Here is a 23,279-nt window from a genome sequence, read left to right on the forward strand (position 1 = left end):
TGGAAAACAAATACAAGATATTGTTACAAACTGCCAAGATACCCATTAAACACCACAAACAGTCTTTGTAAACAAGGTCAGAGAATAACTGTTCCTTTTTTTTTGTTTTGTTTTTTAAGTTGGCCTCCTGTACTTTGCACATGCAGTACTGCCACCCTCTAGTGGCCAACTGCCCACATAGCATAATTCTACCTCGCCATACAAACTATTCAATTGATTAGTGCTTGCTATCAAAAAAAGTGGAATAACCCAAATTATACAACGACCCGCCGTTAATATTCCAAAACGTGTACGCTGATTGGTCAGCGTGCACCTTGTAAATCAGAGTTATAGTAATGGAAAAAGGTCCGGTCGCCCAGACTTTTTCCATTACAGCAACAGAGAACGCAAGATCTTCGTTGCTTTTTACACACTGTCTCGCTATGTTAAACAAATTTAACATAGCGAGACAGCTTTAAAAAAACTAACGGAGATCTTCCTATCTCCGTTGCTTCTTTTAAAGGTGCCTCGCTATGTTAAACTCCTTTAACATAGCTAGACAGTTTGTAAAAAGCAACGGAGATCTTGCTTTCTCCGTTACTTTTGCCCACAGCTCTGATGTACTGCGTAAGCATACGCATGCGCAGTACATCAGAACTGCTGCAGAATACCAGACAGCTGCGGAAGGGCAGCAAGGAGGCATTATACAATGCCATTATTTAGGAAAAGTAATTATTTTTTTTCTTAAATAATGTCATTGTATAATAGCAATTACCCACTTCTGGGAGTGGGTAATGCTGGATTTACCCACGGTTGTCTATGTTTGGCCACTCAGGTTTCGCCCTCGTGACCAAACCACACCAACCATGGGTAAATCCAGCATTACCCACACCCAGGCATGGGTTACTGCTATAATAACCCATTTTAGCTAATCCCTTGGTAAAACATAAACACTCCACAATAACTCATTCATCTTGCAAGCCAAACAATGAAAATTAAACATGGAAGCAGTAAACAAGGATAAAGCAATACTGTAATAGAAAAGTTTTGAAGCACAACACTAACATTCAAAACACAATATACAAGAATGTAAAGGGAAATGAGAATTCCTATAGCCACACATATCCATAAGAATGGTGATTTAGTAGTTAGAAACCTGTGACACTGCTACAGGGTCCAAGTAGTAATCTTAACCTTTGTTTTGGTCACAGCATAGAATCTGTATGTTCTCGTCATCATGTCTGTGTGTGTGTGTGTGTGTGTGTGGGGGGGGTTCTCAATGTAAACTGGTTTCCTTCTTTGACCTAAAAACAAGCTGGCTGGCTGCTTACACTTAACTAGAAGGAGAAGAAAATATATCCGACCACCACGGACAAGCAAACCAATCAATTTATTAAAGATAAAAAACAAAATACAGTAAACGGTAAACACTTTCACTGCCTCATGCAGCTTCATCATACCACTAAACAAGATAACATCCATTTTATAAGTACATTGGTTAGGAAGGTGGCCTAATGGTTAAGGTGCTTGCCTTGCAAACAAAAGGTGCAGGGTTAGTCTCTCACAAGGGATAACTGGCTAGGCTTAAAATGCCTCGCAAGGGCAGTTAGCTTAGTACTAATCTGTGAACCTAATCTATGAACCAACCACATAACCCAAAATGCAACACATGTTCACAAAAGCACACCCATTAGGTTGACATAACATCAGCTCTACAGCACAATCATTAACACAACCCCATTCATAAAAACTAAAACCATCTCTTAAAGAGCTCACTGCATTAACGGGATAACCCACGTGCTTTTAATACAGGTTTGATGGAAACATTCCTGTTCAGGATGGAATGTGCTGAATTAAGAGAGACAGTATGTCTACAAGCTGATACATATCCAGGGCTGAACGGGAATGTTTCTATCAAACATGTATTAAAAGCACGTGGGTTATCCCATTAATGTAGTGAGAACTTTAAGAGATGGTTTTAGTTTTTATGAATGGGGTCGTGTTAATGACTGTGTTGTAGCGCTGATGGTGCATCAACCTAAGGGGTATGCTTGTGAACATTTGTTGCATTTTGGGTTATGTGATTGGGCAGTAATGTTTTTATAAAATGGATTTTTTTTTATCTTGTTTAATGGTCTGATAAAGCTGCGTGAGGCAGTGAAAGTGCTTACCATGCACTGTACTTTGTTTTTTATCTTTAATAAATTGGTTTGTCTGTCTGTGGTGGTTGGATATATTTTCTTCTCGTTCTTGTTGGTTTTTGACATTTAAACCTTTGTCTGTGATCTCTATTTATTGTTTTACATGTGCTTACACTAAACTGTCCACACAACAGAAGTGTGTGTGCACATTTACTTACCTTTGACCTTGTGGCACAGCTCATGGCTGAAAAGGGCCAAGAGAGAGAACCAGTTTACTCAACCGAGTAAAAAAGCAATAATGAATAGCAACTTGATGACAGAAGTACAAAGCTTAAAACTCGGTAGGAAATGAATACAGTAAAGTTATACAATAATTCATTTTCAACGATGTGCAATATCATTCGGTCTCTTTGGCATCCATTACTATGTGCACAAGCTCAAGCCAAGGAGCTTCTAGTTGACTTTATATTTGTTGTGGGAGATATCACTTACCCTGCCAGCCACAACAATCTGTTTGAGTTGCCAAGTCTCTAAGCAGCCTAGGAGCCATGGTTTTCATCAGACAACATGGAGGGAGGGACCTTACTATAACAGAGTATACTATTAAGAATGACAGAAATGTTACCTGGTCCATAATGCAACATCTAAGTAAGGGCAGTCTGTCACATTTAATCCACTCGCACCTTATACAGCAAAGATGTCACTCTATACTCAATGCTATGATCCAGACTGCTTCAACATGCAACTTTACCAAATATTTGGGTTAATGTACCAATAAAAGCTACATGCTGCAATGCACAGCCGCCGATGGACCTTCAAGAAATGCAGACTTAAAGGTAGTATGACCATGTCCCACCCACACAAGTGGTGCTACCTAATCAACCACTGCAAACAGCAGAGATAACCAAACTTGTACCTTAAGACAAAACAGCAAAGAGGAACTAAATGAAGGAATGTTGTGTCTGCACCTCTGAAATTCATCTAGCAGAACCAACAATAACAGAACTAACTTTTCCATTATGAAATTTCAGGTGAAAAATAGGCCTGCTTAAGTGAAGACAGCATTTCTAGAACAAATTTTAGACTTCATGAAGAATTACCTTCCTTGTGGCCTTCAAATATAAAACACCTTTAAGAAAAAACTTACAATTTATTGCAACTGCTTTGATATTACTGTCTTTTCATTTTCTGTGATTCTTGCACAAGCACTTTTAGGAATTTGTTTTGTGCCACTTTCTACTCTTCTTTTTCACTAAAATATTTCATAATGACTTGAACTGAATAAAACAGAAACTTAGTGTTCTTACCCACTGCTTCAGTTCTTAAGTCTTGTAAGAAGAAAACACTTGCTTCTAATAATAAAACTTCGTAGAGTGGTGCTATTTTTCTACTGATGTTTTTGTATTTTCTGAGCTGGAGTTTTAGTTTTTGACAGTGTACTGTCTTCTGACATGCATGGCTATGATGCCACCCCTAAAAGATACAGTCACAAATTTTCCTTCATTGTACAATGGAAACAGAATGGCAGCATTAAGAAATGAAAGATATTCAGTCTAGTGAATCTGTTTCGAGTCAGTCTTCTAAAGGAAGATTTTTTGAGAAACTACTGGTTCTAAATGTATAGAAATGTTTCTTAAGTCAAGAAATCCATATGGTGAGAGTAAATACTGTACAAATTTCCCCAGTGGAGTTGACTTTTGACTGTGTGGGATGTCCTCTAATGAACATTTTAGATGAACACAGAAAACTGTTGGTGGAATTAGTAAGACATTTCTGCTGCTCTCATTAAGATTAAATCAGCAATAGTACACTTCCTGCATTTAGTTTGGAGTGTAAGCAATGTTTTACCTTGTAAAATATAAAACATATGAGGTTTAACAGAGACTGAACAGCCTATTATCAGCAGCACAGCTTACTCCATTCCTAGAACTAATAGCGGATATGTACATCCCAGTAGTATCCAGTTAAGGCTCATATGCTAACGATTTGGGTAGTTTAAACAATGAAAGATTTTTTGGAAGAGGTACATGTGAATCAGGGACCTCAGTTATCCAAGTAACTACTGGAGAAAGCTGCAAGTATCTCTTGGGGTCCAAATTTAAATTCTGGCCCATCAGGACAGTCCTTACAAAAAATGATATTGCAAGCAGAGGAAAGGGAATCTCACAATAAGGAAGTACAGACTCAAACAGCAAAAAGATGTCAAGCATGTCCATTCCAGAGCAACAACAGCAAGCATTGGTAGAGGCACCTAGGCACATAATCAGTTTCTGGTTCTACTACAAGGTCATTAACTTTAGTTCTTGTACATTCACAAAACTCAAATAACGTGTTTTGGAAAAGGGTTTTTCATTTGTTTCAACAAGGGCATTATGTAATGTATACTAAAAATTGCTGATGTTGACCAAAAAGTCCCCCCCCCCCCCCCAAACAACCAAAGTTACTTTTAATTCACCTCTTTTACCACCATTTGAGCTTTACAAATATTACGTAAAAATGATTAGAGAGAGAGTTGTTGGACAAGCATCCTAAAAAGAAAGATTTCAACTTAAATAAAGAAAAAGCACCACAAAAATCACCCAGTGTTTAATCATGAGGTTAAGTACATGAAAGATTATAAAAGTGGCAGCCCTGTAATAATAGACAATAATAATTACAAATCTGACCTGCTGGACTTGGTAAATGATCATTAAAAAGATTTCTAAAAGGACATTAGCTTTGCTAACCAATATACTGATTTAACATTACATAAAGGATACCTGAAGTGGATGTTTACAACTTTTGTTATATGTAAACGTCCTAGATTTCCAGTGTTTTTGGCATACCAAAATCACATAAGAATTCAGTTAACCACTTTTAGGCCCACACGTTTGGCAAGAGGATCCAAAAAAGTTTCTAAATAAGCTTACCCAGAAACACCATCCTTTATAAAGGATTCATGAAATTTTTGAATAAATTAAAAAGTATTGGGGGGTAATACAGCTGTTGAGATTTTCTTGGTTACAGCAGAGATCACATCCTTGCACACTGTCATACGACAACACAGTGGTGATGAGAGGGTCAGAAAGTCTCTTAGCCAAGTGACTTTTGTTTTCAAATAATGACATCAGGGTTATTTGTACTCTTTTGGAGTTGATTTTATAATGTATTTTTTTTCTATTTAAGGATAAAACTTACAAATGTGTGTTTCTGTAAAACCCACCTTTGCTAAGCTAGTTCTCACTGAATGGAATGATGCATTTTTTTGTAGAAATTGTATATATTCAGTTGTATCTTATGTTCATTTCATAGATAATCTTTTTTGTGGTCAGTGGAGTGGAAGATGCTGTGCACAAATTACAAGAAAAATTGACAGAGTTTGGATTGTTTTGTAAATTTTTTTTCAGATACAGTTATGTAATTTCTTTTTTTGGACTAACAATATTACACACACATTCATATAGTACACATCCACTATATGTTAAGAGAAACAGTAAAATCAAGTATTGAGACTATCCAGGTAGGTATCCGATCATAATGGATTTAAGGCCAGATGGAGAATCTTAAAGTTCTGTTTCAGGATACAAGATATGGTCCAAGTCTCAAAATCGACATATCGGAGCTTAAACAAATACCTTCCTATTTTATTTACAATTTCTGATAATCGACTACAGTGTCACTGTACGATACAAATGCAACAAAATTATTAGAAGTGGACTACACATTAGCCTTCCATTTAACGTGAGGCATTTGATAGTGGAGCTGTGCAAAATGTTTTGGGAAACAGGAATTTTTGGGGGGCCATGAAGAAATTCAGAACCTAGGGAAAACTGTTCCATAACATTCAGTTAGTAAAAACACTGCCTGAACCTGGGAAGAATAACAACGCCTATCAATGGAGCATCAACAGTGCAACCTTACAATGGATCAGACATTTAAGCACTGGAACACTGAAGTATTACTCTCACTAGTAACGGCAGGTTAACAGCACTAATGTGTTGTGCTCTGTGACGTGGAACACACAAGGTGCATTTTACATCAACAAAACAGAAAGTTAAGCCTTAATAAATCAGTAAACACCACGATGCAATCAAGACTAAAAAGTGAAATAATACTTTGTTTAAACATTGCCAAACTTGCCGTAATTTTAAAGTTTCTGTTTTTGATAGTGTAAAATTAAACTTTAATGGGCAGTGATCTAAACAGTGAGCTGGGGACTTGTGACCTTTGTTACAGATAAAAAATGAAAATATGTACTCACCATAACGTTCTGTGGTATCCATTTTCTTTCCTCCTCAACAGCTGGGTTTGGATCAGACTAGGCCATTATTTTAGCTCGTGGCCACTAGTATACTCTCAAGCTCCACCCTTTACCCATACTGCCCTATCCCCTAACATACATAATCCAAGAAATATTATTGCCCTGATATAGGAAATCAATATCTCGCTCTTCCAGAAGTCATTAGTCGAAAAGGTAGGCGATTGGTGGGAGGGAAGTTGAGGAAGAATGACAATGGACAACACTGATGGAACGCTATGGTGAGTACACAACTTCTTTATCTAGTGTCAGTTTTCATTCACTCCAACAGTTGGGACAGACTCCCCTCCCCAGTTACCTAAAACCCCTTGTGGACTAAGGAAGGATATTCCTTTGCACAGCTGAGCCAAAGGCTGCTATTCCCCTCGAGACCAGATCCAATTTGTAATGAGTAATAAAGATATAGGGATTAGCCCCAAGTTGCAGCCGCACATATGTTGTCCATGGAAGCTCCAGATAAGAATACTGAAGATGCTGCCACGGACCTAGTTGAAGGACAGGCCCAACTTGATGCAGACAAATGACATACAATCCATACCCCATCTAGCCAGAGTTAGCTTTGTAACTGGCTTACCCAAATTAAAATCCACAAAGGAAACAAATAATTGATCTGTTTTCCTGATGCCCTTTGTTCTACATAAATAGAAACGTAATGGTCTATGAACGCTCAATAAGTGTGACATATATTCCCCTTTGTTTGTGAAATTTGGAAAGAAAAATGACAGATTAATGGATTGGTTGATGACTGGCTCTGATACCACCTTAGGAAGGAAAGAAAGACTGGTTCATAGTGCTACCCTATCCCTGTGAAAAATCAAGCAGGGAGGTTTAGAAGACAATACTTGGACTTCTGACATCCTTCTAGCAGAGGTGATGGCTACCAAAAATATAGTCTTCCAGGTCAGAAACTTCAGATCACATCTTGCTGCTGTTTCAAATGGGGAATGAATTAAGGCCTGTAGTACTAAATTTAAGTCCCATGCAGGAGTTGGATCCTTATAAGGAGCTCTCAAAAGAAGGGTACCCTGTCAAGAAGGCCTTACAAAGTTTTCATGAAGCCAGGGTGGAGTTCTCAATTCCCATGTAAAAATTACAGATGACAAACAATTGAACAACAGTTGAGGAGTTACCTCCTCTGTTGAAAATTGATGGCAAAATACAAGAACACTATGGACAGGACCTGAAAAGGGCTCAACATGTCTCTGATGCTCTAAAAAAAAAAAAAAAAAAAAAAAACCTTTTCCATTTACTTCTGTAAAGTTTTTTTGTGGAAGCTTTGTGTGAAGACGGTATATGACCAGGGAAGACAGCATATGTTGTATGGCTATCAGTGGAAATGGAGAAACCATGCTGTCAGCTTTAGGTTAGAGATATCTGGGTGAATCATATCCATTGGATGACACAGGTCGTCTGGAATAGGATTCAGAATCCAAAGTTGGTAGACTAGATGAGGCCAAAGAAAGGGGAGTCAAATCTGTTGAGGCCAGTAAGGTGCAAAGAGGATGACTTTGCTCTTTAAGCAGAAAGCTTTCTGCATAAATTTGGGGATCAAGGGAGTTAGGGGATACATATAGAGGAGATTGGGGGCAACTGTGTAATAAGGCGTCCCTTGGTGATTCCCCTGCTGGGGGGATTAGGGCAAAGAAGCTACACCACTTGTTGTTTAGGGGATATGCAAAGAGGTCACAGCAAGGCTGGCCCCATTGGCGAAAAAACATGTCTGCCACCTTCGTGTTGACAGAACACTTGTGAGGCTGTAGAATGGACTTGCTCAATCCATCTGCTATGACACTGGACTTCCCTGGAATGTGTGTTGCTATCAGAAATTGGCTGGATGAAATTGCCCACTGCTACACTCTTAGAGCTTCTCGACACATGGGGTAAGACCTGGTTCCTCCTTGTTTGTTGATGTACCAAACCACTGACATGCTGTCAGTCTGAACTGCAATTCTGCCAAAAGGGACAGAGTCTTGGAAGGCCTGCAAAGCTAACAGCGCCACTCTCATTTCCAGGACACTGGTTTGCATATTGGCCTCTTCAAGGAGACCACGTGCCTTGGACTGTTTTCCCCAGGAAGTGCCCCCCCCCAATCTGGGAAGCATCCACGGTCAGTACTGGCCATGAGCTGAGGGAGAATAAAGGGATGGCTTTGCAGAACCTAATCTAATTGAATCCACCACCAAACGTATCTTTTGCATGCCATGTAATCCTTATCTGGGTGGACATGTGCTGATAAAGAATAGACCATTGTGTCACCAACATTCATTCAAGAATTCTCATGTGAAACCTTGCTAAAGGAACTAAAAAGTACAGTTGTGTACCTACCATAAATGTAGATGTTAGAGTGTATTCACCGTTGCAGTCATTACTCTTGGGTTATCCTGCTGGCAGGCTACCCGCAGTCGGTCTGAATTCCAAAGTCCTGGCCCGGCGTCAGCTGCTGTCGCCTCTTCCCTGACGTCAGTGCGCCAGGGGTATAAAGATGCAGCCGACGCCATTTTCTTCAGTTTTTCTTGCCCCAGATGTCAGGTGCCCCCAAAAGGGTAGGCTAAATATATTATGCCCATAAACATACATACAGTAAAGAAACATTTCCTTCATCTACAAGCAAATACATCACATAGGTTGTATAGAATAGAGAAGTGCAGACAAACCCCAGCAAAAAAAGGGTGACGGTGGGAGGGTAACCTGGACTGCAACAGTGAATACACTCGAACATCTACATTTATGGTAGGTACACAACTGTACTATGTTCATTGTGTTTCACTGTTGCAGTCATTACTCTTGGGTTGAATCCCAAAGCTGAGGATGGGAGGCTGGGCTAAATAGGATTAGGAGAGGCTATGAGGCCCTGCAGAACTGCAGTGGCAAAGCCTGCTCTGGATTTAGAGTAAAGAGGTAAGTGGTAGTGCTTTGTAAACGTGTGCACTGAACTCCAAGTTGCAGCCCCTAAGATGTCTTTGGTTGGTACTCCTCTGAGGAAGGCTGCTGAAGTGGCTGCTGCTCTGATAGAATGAGGCCTAATGCCCTTAGGCACTGATTTGCCATGCTGAGAATAGCAGAAATGGATGCAATGGCCTATCCATTTAGAAATAGTCTGTTTTGAGATAGCCTTTCCTTGTGATCCTGCAGCATATGACACTAAAAGTTGCTCAGTCTTCCTGAAAGCTTTCATTCTGTCCAAGTAGAAGCATAGCTGCCTGTGTATGTCCAAATAATGCAGAATTTTCTCACCCTTGTTCTGTGGATTTGGATAAAAGGTAGGCAAGTGAATGGTTTGGTTGAGGGCCACACTGGACATCATCTTAGGCATAAATGTTGGGTTTGCCCTCAGAGAAACCCTGTCTGGATGAAAAATGATAAAAAGGTTCCACAGCCATGAGTGCTTGTAACTCCGAGACTCGTCTTGCAGAGGTTATTGCAAGGAGCAGAGCTGTTTTCCAGGATAAGAATTTTATATCAGCTGTTGAGGCTGGCTCAAAAGGAGGCAGTGTGAGTTTTTCCAAGACATAATTGAGGTCCCATGCCGGAATTGGCGCTCTCCTTGGAGGCCTGATGTTTTTGGCCCCTCTGAGGTACTGCCTTATTAAAGGATGAGAAAAGATAGGTGGTTCCGTATTGTAATGGGCTGAAATTGCAGAGGCATGAATTTTAATTAATGAAAAGGAAAGGCCTTTGTCCAGCATCTCAGTTAGGTATTGTAAAATCTGAGGGATATTTGGTACATACATGCCAATGCCTTGTTTCTGGTTCAAAGCATACAATCTCTTCCATTTTTCTGCATAAGATTTTCTGGTACTGGGCCTCCTGGCCTCCAAAATAACATCCATAACAGCTTTTAAAAGAGGAGTGTTCAGAATGGCTGCATTATCCGCCATGCTGCCAGATTTAAGGTCCTGAGTTGGCTGTGCAGGATCTGATTGTTTTGTTGGGTCAGCAAGTGAGAAGTTTGAGACAATATCCATGCTGGACCTTGAGACAAGCTCTTTAGGATTGGGTACCAGTGCTGGCATGGCCAGTCTGGTGCAATCAGTATAATTTTTGGCTTCTCTTGTCTGACCTTTAGGAGTACCCTGAGAAGGAGAGGCAGTGGAGGAAAGGCATATACTGTTAGATTTTTCCAGCTGAAGGATAAGGCGTCCACTTCTCCATGCTTGTTTGTGATAAATCCTCATGCAAAATCTCTGTAACTGTCAGTTGTGAGAGGAGGCAAATAGATCTATGTCTGGGCATCCCCATTTCCTTGTTATCATGCTGAAGACTTGTGGATCCAGTTTCCACTCGTGGGGATCCATGAGGTTTCTGCTTAGTTCGCCTACCAGCGTATTTGTTTTTCCTGGCAGGAATTGTGCTTGCAGGTGAACTTGATAAGTCAATGCTGTGTCCCATAAGGTCACTGCTTGTCTGCAGAGGGGGTAGGAATGTGTACCTCCCTGCTTGTTTATGTACCACGTGACCGTAGTATTGTCTGTCTTTTATCAGTAGCTGTCCTGGTTGAAATAGATCCTTGAGAGCTATAAGGGCATTCTGAACAACTAGCATCTCTTTTTGATTGATGTGAAGATGCATCCGGCTTGCAGGCCATGCGCCCTGAATACATTTTCCTGCCATATGGGCCCCCCAGGCATAATCTGATGCATCCGTTGTCAGTGTCTGTCTGGCTGTGGGCAAAGTGAATGGCAGACCCTTGTTGTGGTGAGAGGCCTGTGCCCACCATCGAAACTCCTGTTGCAGGCAGGGAATGAGGGTAATTACTGTCTCCAGGCTGTGGCAATGCTGAGTCCAAACACTTTTTAGATACCATTGTAGTTTCCTCATATGCAGTCTGGCATATGGAATTAGTAGAATGCAGGATGCCATAAAACCCAAGGCCTGCAGGATTTTCCTTGCAGATAACTGGGTCTTTGTTGTCAACTTTTTGAAGTAAGAAGTCAGTTGCTTTTGTTTGTCTGGCGTGAGATAAGCCAGATAAGCCATCTGAGCAGTTGTACTTAAGCTTGCACCCAGGAATATTATCTCTTGAGAGGGTACTAGTTTTGATTTCTTTTCGTTTACTGTGTACCCTAGGCAAATTAGTACTCTTTTTACAAACGCCAGATGCTTTAGAAGAATGTCTTTGTTCTCTGCTTGAATAAGGCAGTCGTCCAAGTAGGGATATATTTGAATTCCTCTGTCTGCAAAATGCAATTACTGGTGCCGGGCATTTTGTGAAGACCCTGGGCGCAGTAGATAAGCCAAAGGGCAGTGCTGAGAATTGGTAATGCACTGAGCCAGCTATGAATCTGAGGTATCTTCTGCAAGATTGTCTGATTGGGACATGCAGGTATGCCTCTTTTAGGTCCAAAGTTACGAGCCAAGCCTTCTTGCCCAGCATGGGCAGTAGCTGCTGTAGAGTCAACATCTTGAATTTTGGAACCACCAGAAACGTGTTTAGTATAGACAGGTCCAGTATTGGTCTCCAAAATTCAGATTTGAAAATCTCAGGAGTCGGCCGACCGGCACTTGCAAACTGCTTTTGCTTCAGGCACCGCACGGCAAGAAAGACTGAAGAAAATGGCGTTGGCTGCATCTTTTATACCCCTGGCGCACTGACGTCAGGGAAGAGGCGACAGCAGCCGATGCTGGACCAGGACTTTGGATTTCAGGCTGACTGCGGGTAGCCTGCAAGTAGGATAACCCAAGAGTAATGACTGTAACAGTGAAACACGAACATCTATAGCCGCAGAAATTGATCCCAATGCCTGTAGGGTCAATCAGGTGGAGATGGCAAATTGTGAATAATCTTTCTGACCTGAAATCTGATAGTCTGTACTCGAGAGAGGAAGCAAAGCTGTTACTGGACAGTGCGTTGAAAATCGCTCCTATGAACTCGAGTTTCTGATTCGGTTCTAGCTGAGATTTGTTGTAAACTATGGTGATCCCTAAACTGAAGCAAGTTTGGAGTACCTTGTCTCGAGCTCTTATCAGCAGATGCCTGGTCAGGGTGGTAATGAGCAAGTTGTCCAAGTACGGAAACACACTGAATCCCTCAAGTGACCTGCTACTACTGCCATGCATTTGGGTAACACCTTGGGAGCTGTGGTGGGGCCAAAGGGCAGTGATCTGAACTGGAAGTGACTGGTTCTTAGCCGGGAGTGTAAATATCTCCTGGACTGTCTGTTCATTTTTATGCGATAATATGCATCTTGAAGGTTCATGCACATCCAGTCATCCTTGCACAAAAAGGGCAGAATAGACTGAACCATGACCATCCGGAACATGGTGTGCTGAACTGACCTGTTCAGACTGCTGAGAACCAGAATCAGTCTCCAGTCCCCCATTTTCTTTGGCACTATAAAGAGTCTTGGGTAAGTCCCAGATTCTATCTGGTCTGGTGGGAACCATGACCATCCGGAACATGGTGTGCTGAACTGACCTGTTCAGACTACTGAGAACCAGAATCAGTCTCCAGTCCCCCATTTTCTTTGGCACTATAAAGAGTCTTGGGTAAGTTCCAAATTCTATCTGGTCTGGTGGGAACTCTTGAAGGACTCCTTTTTCTAGCAGCTTTTCTATTTTTAGTGCTGTTGCTTTCCTCCGACTGGGTGAAACAGAGGGAATTTTGCAAACGGGTAGAGGTGGTAGGGAAGGGGGAATTATATAACCTCTGGACATGATCCTCTGCAACCATGTATCTTTTGTAATGTCTACTTAGGCTCTCTGGTGCAGGGATAAACGACCTCCAATTGCCTCCAGAGGTGGACAATAGGGCCTCCTTTCAGGAGAGCTGGTACGGTCTGTCAGAGATCAGGATCTCTGATTCTGCAGGCCTCCTCTGCGACATGGGTGGTATCTTCCATATGAATTAGAGATGTCATCCAGTTTATAATGTTTGGTGAAGGTATGAACAGAAGACCAGGTAGCTGCCTCTAAGATGGTGTCCAAACCTTTGAAAAAACACCTGAAGAAGCCACCACTCTCATAGAATGAGCCTCAACAAGAGTAGAAAGGCTCTTATCATGAAACACACAAGAAAATAATCTAACTTTAGAAATCCAAGTGGAAACAAGTCTGCTTGGAAAGAGGCATTCCCAGAGCCCTGGGATGAAAAGAAACAAAAAGCTGATCAGATTTCCTGATCGCCTTAGTTTTATCAAAGTAAAATCTGAGTTGTCTATGCATATCCAAGGTGTGAAGAATTCTTTAACTAGATGACTGTAGAGAGAAGAAAAAGTGGGCAAATGAATAGATTGGTTAAGTGAGAACTCATTCACAACACTGGGCATAAAAGAAGGGTTAGTACACATGGAAACCCTATCCTTATGAAAAGTCAGGAGGGGGGGAGCATCAAGGCTTGAAGTTCATACAACCTCCTGGCTGAAGTGATGGCTAATAATATCACAGTCTTCAAAGTGCAGTGTTGTATGGAAGCTATAGCTGCACGGTCAAACGGAGCCACATTGAGTTTTTCCAAGACACAAGTGAGATCCCAAATAGGATGAACAGGCTTCCTAGAAGGTCTTATGTGAAGGACACCTTTATCGAAGAGTACAACCTCCAATCTAGATGCTAAAGGTGGAGACAACAGCAGACAAGCAGAAATAGCTGACAGATGAGCTTTCACAGAGGAATAAGCCAACCCCTTCAGCAGTTTACATAAGTAAAATAAAATCAGAGGTACATCCACAGAAAGTGGGGCAAGTTTACAAGAAAGACACCAGACAGAAAACTTCTTCCATTTGGATAAGTAGGATTTCCCAGTATTGGGTTTTTCTGGCCTCCTGCAGAACCCTAAGCACTTCCTCTGAAAAGAGGTGTCTGAAAGGAATCAGAAGCCTATCACCCACAGTGTTAGATGCAGAGTTGACAGGTATGGGTGTATGACAGATCCCCTGTCATGTGTAAGAAGATCCACCCTGCAAGGTAACTTGTGATGACTGCCATTAGCTACATGCAGAAGAAGAGGGAACCAATGCAGTCTTTACCAAAAAGGAGTCACCATTAACAGTTTTGGTTTGTCCTGTTGAATTTTCAGCAGAACTTTCTGAATAAGATGGAGGGGGGAATGCATACAGAAACATCCCCTTCCATGAGAAGAAAAGGCGTCCATCTTCCACACCAGAGAATCTGGAACTCTGGCACAAAATTTTGGAAGTTGTCTGTTCAAAGGGGAGCCAAACAGATCTACTTGAGGAATATCCCACTAGTGGAAAACATCCAGAAACACATCCCTGTGAAGCATTCATTTGTGGGATTGAGTCATGGACCTGTTCAGTGTGTGTCTGCCACTACATTCTGAGTGGATGAGATGTACACTGCCTGAAGTGTGACCTGGTACTGAGTTGCCAGTTCCCATGCCATGAGGGCTAGCCTGCAGAGAAGATATGATTTTTGTCCCCCCCCCCCCATTTATTTCCATACCAAAGAACTGTGGTGTTGTCTGTAAACAGTTTTAGAGGGTCCTGACAAAACAGAGTGAAAGGTCTGTACAGCCAACAGCAGGGCTCTCGTTTCTTTTATGTTCATGTGCTCCTTCCTTTGAGAAGAGGACCAAAGGCCTTAAACCTTTCAGGAAGCAAAGGCTTCTCCCCAACCTATGTCTGAGGCATCTGTGAACAATTTCTGAAAAGGAAGAGGAGGATACAGAGGAAGGCCTGGGTTCAGGGAAATCTGTTAAATACACCAACATAGTTCCCTCTTCAGACATGGAAGAAAAGGGACAACAAAGTCCACTGGTGGTGCATCTTGGCTCCAAGATGACTTCTGGTACCACTGAAATTTCCTCATGTGAAGTTTGGCTAGAGATAGTATGGGGATGGTGGATGCCATGAACCACAGAAGGCAGAGAAACTTCCTGGTTGTGAGAGACTGCAGAGGGAGAAGATCTTGGAAGAATTTGGTAAGAAACTGAATTTTCTGTGGAGATAAGGAGGCCAACATTCAATCTGTCTGGACTCTGCACTCCAGTAGGACATGTTCTTGTGGTTCTTGTGAAGGGGTGGGGGAAGATTTTTGGAAGTTTATAGTGAAACCCAGATTTACAAGAAGGGAAAAAGTGAAAGCGAGATTCTGTTGCAAAGCCTCTTAAAGGACTGCCTGGAGCAGGAGATTGTCCAGATATGGGAAGATCTATACACACTGGAGTCTGTAATAAGCAAATACAGGAGGCAAGCATTTTATAAATGCCCTTAGTGCTGTAGAGAGACCCAATGGCAAAGCAGAGAACTGAAAATGTGATGAAATAACAGGAAAATGCAAATATTTCCTGAAAAGGGGGTGAATGGAAATGTGAAGGTAAGCATCCTTATTGTCCAGGGAGACCAGAAAAGCTTGTGGAAGGATGAGGGGAAACAAGGTAGACAAGAGAAAGCATCCTGAAAGTTGAGACCTTTAGGAAGGTGTTGAGGTGTGAAAGATCCAGAATGGGTCTCCAAGGGTCATCTTTCCTGCGAAGCAGAAGCATTCTGGAGTAAAAACCTCTTCCTCTTTGGGTCAGTGAACTTCTTGAACAGCTCCCTGGGGATTTCAATACCTGGATCACCTCTGGAAAAAATTGTAGTTGCCTCAAGGTGGCTGAGGATTACCCATGACAAATGGAAGAGCTTCCCACACCATGAAATTTCCTTTGTGGATAATGGAAAGGACCCATGAATCTTGTGTAATTTGCTCCCAGACTGGAAGAGACAGTGAAAGAGGCAGAGATAGGTGGAAGTGGCTAAGAAAAGGTTAGTAGTAACAGACTACCTGACTTGCCTGGAAAAGGCTGTTTGTGAGCAGGAGCAGGCTGAAAGGTTTTGAAAGCAGTAGGTTTCCTAACATCCCTCTTACTTCTGGAAGTTTGAGTGCGAGATTGTTTCCTAACAAAAGGAGTTGTAGCTGGGTAATTCCTTAGGAATTTAAGGAACTGGGGACCAAAGATATGTTTTAGGTCTTGCAGCTTTTTTCCTTTCTCCTGCAAGGACTTAACAAGTTTGCTGTTACAGCCCCAAACAAAGCTCCACCCAGCAATTTAGCCTTAAAATCATCTGGAAGTGGTTGAAGCCTCAACCAGGGAGTATCTGTGTAAAACAGAGCCAGATGCAGCCGCTCTAGCAGATGCTTCAGCTGCATCATAGCTGCATTTAATGGAGTGGTGTGCCACCTGGGAGGAAACTCCCAGAAGTGATGAAAGCTGTAACTTGTGAGTCAGGAAGGTCAGGAAGAAGCCGAGCAGCCTGTGAGACGACAGACAAAGCATACTTGGTCATACGAGTTTGGTAATTGATAGCATGGAAAGCTAGGGTGGCTGCGGTATAAACCTCCCCCCCCCCCTAATCTTTCAATGATCTTAATTCTCCTTATCTGAAGAGATGGCAATAATCTAGAAGGTTTATCAGCAACCACAGAAACAGTAACTGGATCTGCTGATGGACATTTATAAAGAATTTTACAGTCCTCTGGAACTTTATAGAACCAATCTGGCCTTTTAGGGGCTGGGGGTTGAGAGTCCGGAGTCTTTGATGCAGAAAAATGGCATCAAGAAAAGCTGGTAAAACTGGAGGCACAGCAGGTGGAGGAGAATCCATTTGAAGAAAGTCATAGTACCTTTTCTGCACTTCAGAAACCTGAGAGCAGTCCTGCTTAAAAGACTCCCTCATCCTAACAGTCTCCCCAAAGGTGATATCTTCACCAGGAGACTCAGTGCCATTGGACTCTTCCTCAGGGCAGGCATAATCCAAGGGGGAGATGATCACAACAGAGTATGCCAAGAATTCATCCTATGAGGAATCCTCCTATTCAGAAGAATCCTGCACTCTGATCCTTTTCTGTGGAGAAGTAACACCTGAGGGAGGTTTAAGGGCCGTGAAAAGTACTGAACAAGCCCTGAGGGAAAGCAACGTGTTTGGTTTTCTGCCTTTTTTTTTTTTTTTTTTTTAAGAGGAATATCAGCTCTGTGAAGGGTGCAGGGACCAGATGTAGGTCTACATTCAATGATGTTCTTTGGAATGTCTTCACTTACTAAAATTTGCAGAATACCTCAAGGGCCTTCTGAAATAATGAGTCTCAGTTCCCAGTTTGTCTGAAGTGGACGTCTGCAAAGCCTTGAGGATGTGCTGATGGCAGGATCCCTTGCACCTCCAAAGTGGTACCAGCCTTAGAATCCAAACCGAAAAGGCAAGTCGCAGCTGAAGCTACAGGCCTAACCTTTTTAGCCTTCTTCAAAGCAGGCTCAGCAGAAGACCCCGATGTACTCTCCATAACGTCACACACAACTTTTCAGTATCTGATTTTCAAGGTAATCATATTAAGAGTGGAAAGGCGCCTATGTAGGGGCTTAGGAATGAAAGCTTTACAGATAGGGTGACTTATGGCTGTGGTTGGATCCTAAGCAGAAGAAACACTGGTTGGGACTGTTTATATGGAATTTGTCTTCCACACTGGCATTTGCCCTTTTTGGGTGACATTTAACCTCACAGCAAAAAAGTAGTAGAAAAAATGTGAAAGAAAACCCCAAAGGGGCATTTATCTGAAACTCTTGTATCCAGCAAACAACTTGGGCTAGGAGACAGACGATCATAGGTGGCACTTGGACTGGCCGCAGAGAAGTTCTGAGGATGGTACGTGCAGACATCACTTTTATGGCTAATGCTGGCTCCTGGCCTACATGCGAAGTCCCATGTACCTTGCAGTGGATTAAATCTTTTGTATAATAGCCAAATGTCGGGACTACCTTTAGCAGTGAATCCTTCAATAAGAATACTGCAACATAAGAATAGAAGGACATCGAGATGATGCCACTGAGGGAGAACTGGCACACCAGCATGATTCTAAAATGGGAAAAGATACCTGAGAGGGTATCAGATATATGGAGAGAGAGTAATGAGTCCTTGGTAACAACTTCAGATCCAAAAGGACAGGATATGAGGAAGTCGATTCAGCCTTCCCCGCCGGCTTTGGGGAAGGAGCAGGCATTGGATCAGACTTCTTCAGCTTTTCCTTTGTGGGTTCCATTATTAGATCTGAGGATGGGGTTGAGGACCCCGAAGGTCCCAAATGTTTGCCAGAAGGCTCCTTTTGCTTTGGTTTGGGGAGGGGGTTTGAGCCCCAGATACAGCTTCTGAAAAAGAGAAAGGTAGCAAACCTTTTAGAATCAATTTTTCCTGTCCGCGATGGACCTAGAATTAAATGACTTACAAATCCTGCAATCAGTTTTGATGGTGATCTGTGCCAGGATGATGCACACATAAGGCATGAGAGTCAAAAAGTGGTAATTTCGGACCACATTTCTGACATTTTTTTTTAAACTAGCCGAAAAATACAAGATAATTTTTTTTATAAGCAAGAAAGGGAGAAAGAGAGAGAAAGATACCAACAATGGTATTAAGAATACACTATGTGTACGAAAAGGGGTATAGGAAAAATGTACCCACTACGGTAAAACGGGTACACAAAAGTGTATGAAATGGAGGTAAAGCAGACAGTAGAATAGAAAAAAATATAAAAGTTGTACTATTAAAAAGGCAATGAAGGAAGTCAAACATTATTGCATTTACACTATCTCCAAAATAATATTACTATGCTCGAGAGCGCACAGCGATCACGTCTAAAAGCAAAAACGGCAAATGAGATTTGGGGTATAATCCTTAACAAGCACAAACGTAGAAAACTGGAAGCAGGGACCAATAAGCGGTACAACTTTCGCCACAGAAGAAACAACGAGTATGCCACAGGATACAAAAATTTAATGAAGTGAAGCGCTTTTCGTCTGCTCGAACAGCAGACTTCATCAGACAAAATAAATGTGTTGTTAATGACAATTTATACTTATAGTGACGTCATCAACTAAATTGATTTAAACAAGTAACTTGCAAAACTTAATTAAGACGTCAATTAAAACATCAATTAAAACACTTACATAAAGCATACACGTATCACTAAAAACCACATGGTGTAAACCAAATGTTTAAAAACTAAATGAAGTTAGATTAAATTAAGTACCCCACACAGCTCTAAATGAATTATAAAGATGCATAAATATAACTGTATTAAAGTATAAAATATATACAATTATAGCAGCATGAATAATTTTATAGCATTTAGACTAGCTTGCTAAGCAGTACCTAATGCTGTTAGGACAGTTGACTCAATCACATTTGGATGTTACACATGGTAGTAAACAGTTAAAAATGGAATATCCAGTCCATGTATATGAATACTATTAACTATACCACAATGCTTATTCATTTCACATAATTTGATGGTGTCAATGTATATTAGGAGATTAGATGTATAAATGCTAACCAAAGAAGAACTATTCTCCATAGGAGTTAAGTATAGGAGTTCAGTTAAAACTCAAATGGAAAACTGATCCTACCTAACTTACTAATAGTGATAGTGATACAAGGGTAATTAGAACAAAAAGCTATCTTGTAAGGCTCTTTAGTTTTAGAACACTGCTAATAGAGCAACTATCGTTGAGGCCTGGATGGGCATAAGCATTCAACCTAATCTGCCATTTAAGTTCTGATTCTTCAAGTAGCAGTTTAAGGGGAGCACGTCTTTTCTTTTCTAATACTTGGTCAATGACCATAAATTTAAAGGAATGGTCGCTGAATGTGATTATGTGTCTAGCTAATGCATTTTCTTCTTTCCTTTTCCTCATTGCGTACTGATGCTCGTAAATGCGCTCTCTCAATTTACGTTCGGTCTTCCCAACGTAAAATCCTGGACACTTCTGGCATTGTGCCAAGTACACAACCATGCCTGTGTTACAAGTTGCTCTACATCGCAAATTAAACCAGTGACCATTTACGCAAAATCTATTAGTTTCATAAAACTAAAGAGCCTTACAAGATAGTTTTTTGCCCTATTACCCTTGTATCACTATCACTATTAGTAAGTTAGGTAGGATCAGTTTTCCATTTGAATTTTAACTGAACCCCTATACTTAACTCCTATGGAGAATAGTTCTTTTTTGGTTAGTATTTATACATCTAATCTCCTAATATACATTGACACCATCCAATTATGTGAAATGAATAAGCATTGTGGTATAGTTAATAGTATTCATATACGTGGACTGGATATTCCAATTTTAACTGTTTACTACCATGTGTAACATCCACATGAGATTGAGTCAACTGTCCTAACAGCATTAGGTACTGCTTAGTAAGCTAGTCTAAATGCTATAAAATTATTCATGCTGCTATAATTGTATATATTTCATACTTTAATACAGTTATATTTATGCATCTTTTTGATTCATTTAGAGCTGTGTGGGGTACTTAATTTAATTTAATTTAACTTCATTTAGTTTTTAAACATTTGGTTTACATTATGTGGTTTTTAGTGAAACGTGTATGCTTTATGTAAGTTTTTTAATTGATGTTTTAATTGACGTCTTAATTAAGTTTTGCAAGTTACTTGTTTAAATCAATTTAGTTGATGACGTCACTATAAGTATAAAATGACACTAACAACACATTTATTTTGTCTGATGAAGTCTGCTGTTCGAGCAGACGAAAAGCGCTTCACTTCAATAAATTTTTGTATCCTGTGGCATACTTGTTGTTTCTTCTGTGGCGAAAGTTGTACCGCTTATTGGTCCCTGCTTCCAGTTTTCTACGTTTGTGCTTGTTAAGGATTATTAGTTTATGGCTTCAGGTTCCATCAGCGGTGTCGGCGATTTTTCGCCTAATGACACTCCAGCTATCTTGCAGAGCTGTAATAGTGCTGTGAATGCAGCACCAGCAGAGATTGTTAAGCCGTCACAGGATTCCACGTTACTGGATTCTATTCTCCAACGCATGGACTCGCTGTGTGCGAGACTTGACTGTATGGACACTCAACAACAAGTTTTAAAAAACCTGGTTTGTACTTTGCCAGGATGTCCCGTTACGAATTTGTCTAACCCCACATCAGCGAACGCTTATTCCAGCCTTCAGCCAGAGAACAGCGATTACCGGCAAGTTGACCTTAATGCTGGTAACGCACCCGGAAGTGCGGGTACTAACTTGAATGTTGCTGAACCACCGGTACCTACTCCAGTTTTATCATGTGCACCGGCAGTTGAACTCAATAAGTTTTTATCTAACTCGGTTAACGTTTTAAGGACTACTACTACCACTACAGCACCTATAGGAGTACAAAATGATTCGAACCAACAATCCTTCAATTCATTTAGAACGGAGTCTAATGTGTTTCCTGTACTCGGGAACTGGTTCGCAGAAGGTTTCAAACTTTCGAACAGGAGCAACACAGTAAACTCTGACCGACTACCTTTGAGTGCCGATAACCCTGGGGTAACTAACTCTTCTGATATTGTTTCTAAATTGAAAGAGTTTGATAAAATCTTGGTTAAAGTTAAAAAACTCCAATTGGAAATCTCTTACTTTAAAGAATGTTTATTGTGTAAAGTTATACCTAAGGGGCTTAGGCACTTCCAGTATCCTACTGGATTGGTCCCTAATTCCTGTTTCCACAAAGATTTAATTGAACTATTCGATAAACAGGGTTTTGAGTTACTAGAGCTTATGATTAAGCACTACAGCTTATGGGTGACTGACTTGATTAATGATGCTACCACTCTGGACTTTGAGATTAAACAGCATGAAGAATTTGCCAGGTACCAGTTTGAATATAGTCGTAGTTTCATCAGTATCGACAACTATTTGAACAAACTTGCATCTAATAAAATTAAGAAATTGGATCGTGACCGTAGAGCATACGAGCTTGGTACAGCATACCCTTTACCAGCAGTGTCTCAAGTATGGCAGAAACCAAAACCAACCAGCGAGCATAATGTTGCTAATTTTGGCAACACTGTTAGATCTATAAATCAAACTAACATTACAGTACCACCTGAGCTAGACCTAGCAGAAGGTGATATTCAATACGAACAACCTATTAGGAGAAGTGAGAGACTACAGAACCGTAGAGCACAACTTACTAATGGTGGCCACCCTAACACCTCAGGCTACCCTCAGGGTTTTCAGGATGCCAATCGCTTGGGCGCGATTCCCAAGCAACGGAACAACTACCAACCCAATCAAGGCTTTCCGCAGAGGTACCAACTACGAAGGCCTTGATAGCACCTACTGTCAGTGCAGATGGACAACACAATACACAATACAAAGACAGTGATGCTAACTTGGCACATGCTGATAACTTAGTTAATCCAATTGTGCTTAATTTTGCCAATACTAACAGTGATTATGCTTTTCTAGAATCAGAATCAGAGCTTGAAATTTCTGACACTACTATAGGTACTGGGGCCTCTAAGCCTATTATCACTACAAATAGTACAGGTGACTTCTACATTTATAACTTTTCTGATGTCCCAATAAGTAGTGAGTTGGCAGAATTGTTGGCTAAAGGACACTCTTATGTACCGCAGCACAAATTTAATTTGGTCAATACAATAGTCGACATTAAGCTATTTTCAAGTAAACTAAATTTCAAGTTGATGTTCGGTAATGATCCCAAAAACTCTACGAACAACAACTTGAGGGTTGCTAGTACATTCAACCCTCCACTACACCCCACCATCCAATGCTTTGAGAACATGTGTGAACTAGACTTAAGGCATTCATTTTCATCTTTACATAGACATGATCAAGATAAGGATGCTAGCAAAGAATCAGATCTGATAGAGTATGTAAGATCACACAATTTACGTATCTGCAAACCAGATAAAGGTGGGGGTGTGGTGATATTCGACAAAGCCGACTATTTTGACCGGATGACAAATCTCCTAGTTGGGGATGCTTACGTACTGAGTTCTTTATCAGAAACTAGGAAGGCGTATAATACCATCAAAAATAACCTTGAGGATATGTTCCATGATGGGTGTATAGACCAAGACCAATTCAACTATTTGAAGACTATTTATCCAAGATTCCCAT

General features: G+C 40.9%; 1 protein-coding gene across 1 annotated transcript in view; it reads right to left on the reverse strand.

The window, feature by feature from the left end:
• HADH (hydroxyacyl-CoA dehydrogenase) overlaps positions 1–23,279 on the reverse strand; it is a 625,146-nt gene that overhangs the window by 254,695 nt on the left and 347,172 nt on the right. The window lies entirely within an intron of this gene.

The sequence above is a fragment of the Protopterus annectens genome, chromosome 5.part0 (genome assembly GCF_019279795.1).
Source record: "Protopterus annectens isolate FY-2018-M chromosome 5.part0, PAN1.0, whole genome shotgun sequence".
Classification (NCBI taxonomy): Eukaryota; Metazoa; Chordata; order Ceratodontiformes; family Protopteridae; genus Protopterus; species Protopterus annectens.